Below are 5,426 nucleotides of genomic sequence, written 5' to 3' on the forward strand. Positions count from 1 at the left end.
CCCAAGTGAAGGAGGATACACCTAGCGCTCCACCCAGGGCATGGGAACTTTATACCAAGTTAGTTGAATGATCGGCGCTCAGAGCATAGCTCTAAGAGAATCGGGTGGCGACTGATGAAAGGTTATAAAAGCAAGAAAGTGAAGAACGAATGATCCTCCAAACAAAAAGAGTGATCGAGTCCGACTCAAGCTAGTGAGTGAAAGGCGTGGCAAGAGAGCAAGTTGGACTCGCAAACAATTAGCAAGTGAAGGACCGATCCTTTTGTGCCAGTATTGGTGCGAGATTGATACTTGGCAGTTCACGAGCAACATATAGACTAAGGTTGCCCATTGCTCCCTCGCTCCTTTTTGAAGGCTTACTGCTCTCCTTCCTCTCCTAGTGATCAAGCTGATCATAGACCACCCTCCAAGACCATGGATAAGGGGAGAGATTGAGAGAGAGAAGGAAAGAGAAGTGAGTGTAAAGGAAAGTAGGGAGAGGTTATTTTTTTCGGAGAAAGAAGAGTTTGACAAAAGAAGGAAAGCATTAAATAAAAGTAGAAGTGTTACAATAATTTATGAAAATTATTAAATAAAATAGAAAGAGATTATTAAAAAATATATAATATTTAAATAAAAAAATAAAATAATTAAGTGTGCTTTTATATAAAAATAATAGTTTAATATAAATCAATTATTATTTGTTACCATACAAAGACAAATAATGTCGAACTATGATGATAAGGATGACCCTCAATGTCTAGGGATTAATTGCAATTTATCAATGAACTTATCTACAATACAATTGACAGTAATTCAAATGAAACTCTCATGTGATCAAATTCAATATACACAAATATGTGTCCTCATACTCTTATTTAGAATCTCCATTCCTATAGTGTGACAATGTAGAATCTATGTCTTCCCAAATTATGAACAACTTTTACGTGTAAACCCATAGACAACCTAAAGCCCATCAATATCATGAAAAATAAATAATATATAAATTAGTTATTTATTAATTTGATGGACACACTTTCATTAGGAACAAAGTATTAGAGAGTGTCGTGACCAGTTCCAATATTATGCCTAGATCTTCAAAGACCAACCAACAAATGGTTCATTTCCATCTAGAAGGATATCAAGCTTTTTCCGAAATAGGCGCCCATGAGATTGAGAAACTTGTTCTAACCCAACCCACCACCACCTCACCCCCCAAAAAAATAAAATAAAATAAAATTAGGAACATGATTTGGATATTAAGCTAAGGTGTAACATTTTTCAAATCCAAGCCTGCATAAGTACTCACATTTATGAAGCCAGAGCTAACTAGTGGTTCATTCTGGATTTATTGGTGATATATATATATATATATATATTCAGTTCATTACAGTACAAGTAGTAGTACAGTAGCCATAGTAACACAGACTACTTAATTATTGAATAAGATCAAAGCCACAGCCCTTCTCTTCTGCAGTTCAAGGATCACTGGCGGTACAGTAGGGCTCAGTCATGGTTCATGTCCGTGTTAGGACCCACTGCTGGTGGGGGTGGAGGACTTGGGCATTTGCGGCATATAGGATGAACTTTTATTTGACCTATCGTGGAAATCTTCTCTTCTGCAGCATTTGATTGAGAGTAGTATTAATTAGACAGTAGAACTATAACAACAATGATGATTCATCAGTAGCACTGGGATCCAATTTTGATCCGGTCATTCTTTACTCGTGATAAAAATAAATAAATAAAAAAAAAAAAAAGGCAAAAATGTTAACTGGTCTTGTTCCTTATGTCTTTTCACATAGTTCCGGTTAAGTGTTCCCTGCCCCTGTGTTCTCTCTAGTGGATATTCATCTGTGATCTCCCATTGAAGGACGCAAGGAACACAACCAATTACTGTTCCTTCTCCCTTAATCTAAGAACATGCCAGTACTCACCCCATAATTAATCCCACCCAACCCAAGAACCCAAGAACCCAAGAATATGCTTCACTTCAAAATTTTATGATGCTCAATCCAACCCAAAAAAAATATTTGGAGGAGAAATGTACCCCACACCAAAGGCATCACGAACTGTAACCCACCCACCCACTCACTCACACTACTATTGGTTGCATGTGGGGATTCCTTACCATGCCGCTGGCATAGTGATCCCTTGGTCTTTATTTATATCTTTTTTTGGTAGAAATTCTTCATTTATATCTCAAGACACCAGAAAGCCCATCTTAAGAAGCCTTCTGATTATAAACTTAGATAATTTAGACATAACCACCAAGTTCATCATCTTCTCAACGAAAAAGGTGAGTTTATGTAACATAAGTTATTGATATAAGAGGATAAAATACCTGTTTGTGGCTTCTCTGCTAGCTCCCGACTGGCAGTAAATGTCGGAATAAGAAGGATAAGAACCAAAAAGACCGATATGTTAGCAAACCCTTTCATTTCTTCTTTCTATTATTTTTTTATAACTGAGATTTGTTAAGCTATCTTGGCCCTCCTCCCTCCTCCCTCCTCCCCTATTTATAGTGTTTTGTGTTTTAGAGAGAGAGAGATTTCTTTATTTTTTATTTTTATTTTTATTTTTTTTTAGAAGTCAAGAAAAGGGGCTGCCGACATCAAAGCATTGAAAATTGAGTTTTGTGTTTTAGAGAGAGAGAGAGAGATTTTTTTTTTTTTTTTTTTTTTCTTTTAAATGTTGGCAATAGAAGTCAAGAAAAGGACTGCCGACATCAAAGCATTGAAAATTGATTGAGCAAATTAAGGAGTGAAAGCATTAAAGACTCTCACCTCATCTCTTTAGATATTTGTTGTCATTGCATTAAGTGAAGGCCACATGGGTGGGCTTTATATATTTGTTGTCATTGCATTAAGTGAAAGCCACATGGGTGGCCAGTTGGCACCCGCCATCAATCTCGCTCAACACCTACCTCGCACACTAAATTGGAAAATTTCGGAGATTAAGGCGGCTGTGGAATTGACCACGGCACCCACCATGACTGATGCAAAATGGCTGTACATCCCCTTCCCATTGCCTACAAACGAGGAGGAAGGGAAGAGGAGCTAAGGATACCGAAGACCAACAAGATCTGGAGCCTTAAAAGTGTTTGTCATGAGATGTAAAGATCTGAGGTTGCGCTTTTGTTAATTGTTCCACATGTGTGTGATTGAAGAGTTAATTTTATTTTATTTAACGCGTTAGGTTGAGGATCGGCTGTTCTGATACCAGAGTTATGATTTTAGAAGAATTCAACTCCATAAATCAGTTTATAAGGTGAGAAAACCCAAGATCATATCAATTCACATAAATTTCAATAGAAAATCGATGTAGAATCAATTACCATAAACTGATATGTGATTGAACCATAGATATTAAATTCGGATTCGGAAATTATTCAGATGAAGAATTATTTGGATTAATTCGTTTAATTAATTAAACGATTCAATCAAAATATCGATAAAAAAATGGAGATAATAAAATTCGAGTTTGGATTCTGATTTGGATTCGAGAATTATTCATTTACAAAAATGAAGAGCGGACAAAAATTTCGAGTGTTATTTTTAATATTTGCAATACTTGTTTCATATTATCTGTCAATTATTATAATTACATAACATACAAATGATATAAAAATAAAAAATTTAAATTCTAAAGATAAAAATATTATATTTAGCTCTTTTTTTTTCTAAACTCATTTCTTATTACTCAAATAATTGAATCAGAGAAAGAGAGACTGAGAGTTGGGATTGAGCACAAATTCAGGTAGACCCACGTCACCCACCTTGCAAGTTCACATTAAATTAAAGACTAGAGAGAGTAATTGTTGTAAGACTTAATCAAACCAAAACGGGGTGAGAGATTTTATTATTATTATTATTGTTATTGTTATTGTTATTGTTATTGTTATTGTTATTGTAGAAGCGTGAGAGATTACCTCAAGAAAGATAAGCTTTGTCAGTTTTTGTTAAAAAAAAGAAGAAAAGTAATATTAGGATAATAAATGCACAATAATTATACTATTTTCTAAAAGGTTATTGACTTATTCAAGATAATTTTTTTTTATATGGGATAAAATTAGATTCGACCGAATTATTCGTAAATTTTAAAAAAATCTATAAAATTCAAAAAATTTTCAAATTCTTTTTATTTGATTCAGATTTGGATCGAATTATTCATAAAATTCAGTAAAATTCTGTATAGCCGAGAATTTAATAACTAGGGATCGAACAAGAGCCGATCAGAATTCACACCGGCCCACTCTATGTTTTGCCTGCGGCCCACTTTATGTTTTGCCTGTGTATAAGATTATTCTTCTCTTTCGTAAAACGAGTGAAGAATTCGTCCATCAAACGGGTCAGAGTGGGATTCCCAAGCAATTATTTGATGTTTTCACTCTGGGGGTTTCTTTATCATCTTAAAGCTAATCCCGTTCCATTGGCAATTGACATCCGATGTTGCTAGTTTGACTATTGGAATGGAAACACTCTTTTCATTTCCTACCATTCAATTGTGAAGCCTCTTCAGGACACTGCATACATTGACTGTTGAATATGGTAGTGTAAGTGATAAAAAAATAAATGTGGAAACGATTGATGGAGATCGATTAGCATGCATGATAAACACTACAAAGACAAATTTTGGCATACCTGAATCCATGGCTGAAGAATAACATCTTCTCAATTCTCTTTTCGTATGTTCCTTATAAAACACGATCAATGTTAGTCTGATCTACCTTCTTTCCCTTTTGTTTTAGGTCATTAGCCTTACTTAATGGGTCAGTGATAACTATATATAGGGGTGAGAGTAGGGACCAACCCTGCAATAAAATTAGGGTTTTCTCCCTATTAAGAAAATAATACCTTAGGTCTACACATAATAATAAATATTTCATACCATTAAGGTGTGCTAATAGAATCTAATATTTCCATAGAGATCACTTACCAATAATAGTGGATTCTTTCTGCTTACTCCATCTTTAGTCAACACCACTAAACCGATTTTGGAAACAAATCTTTGACTATGGTAGCCCACTTAATTGAAAATCTTACAATCTCTCACTTGGGCAGCATATGTCACAAGTTTTAGATTTTAAAATTTATTTAAAATGACTCTCCGGTTTAGATTAACTGAATGTGGTCACAAACAAAACAGTGTTGAATGGAGTGCACCTTAAACCAAATGCCTTGGTCCGAATGAGAATTACAAATATCTAACCATATTGATCATCACATCTAAAGCGATATGAGACCACACACGTCAAAGTGCTCATAACATCACCGACTTGGGCTGAACAGTATGAAAGTGTGGTATGAAAATAACATGCAATAGTGATCATCATATCTATTTCCAAATTAGTCTGGCTTGAAAACCAAATGAGTCCTATAAGACAGATACTGAAGGTCTCATTAATTACAAGCATTTTCCAAACGCTCAAGCTTTAATCGAAGAAG

The 5,426-nt window shown here is 34.8% G+C and overlaps 1 long non-coding RNA gene across 1 annotated transcript; it reads right to left on the minus strand.

The window, feature by feature from the left end:
- Positions 1-1,208: 1,208 nt before the first annotated feature.
- Positions 1,209-2,477, minus strand: LOC122058650. Its single transcript, XR_006133861.1, has 2 exons — positions 2,324-2,477; positions 1,209-1,598 (listed from the first exon to the last, which is right to left on the minus strand). It is a non-coding gene; the product is annotated as an uncharacterized LOC122058650 (long non-coding RNA).
- Between the last annotated feature and the right edge of the window lie 2,949 nt (positions 2,478-5,426).

This window comes from Macadamia integrifolia, chromosome 13, assembly GCF_013358625.1.
Source record: "Macadamia integrifolia cultivar HAES 741 chromosome 13, SCU_Mint_v3, whole genome shotgun sequence".
In the NCBI taxonomy this organism is placed as follows: Eukaryota; Viridiplantae; Streptophyta; class Magnoliopsida; order Proteales; family Proteaceae; genus Macadamia; species Macadamia integrifolia.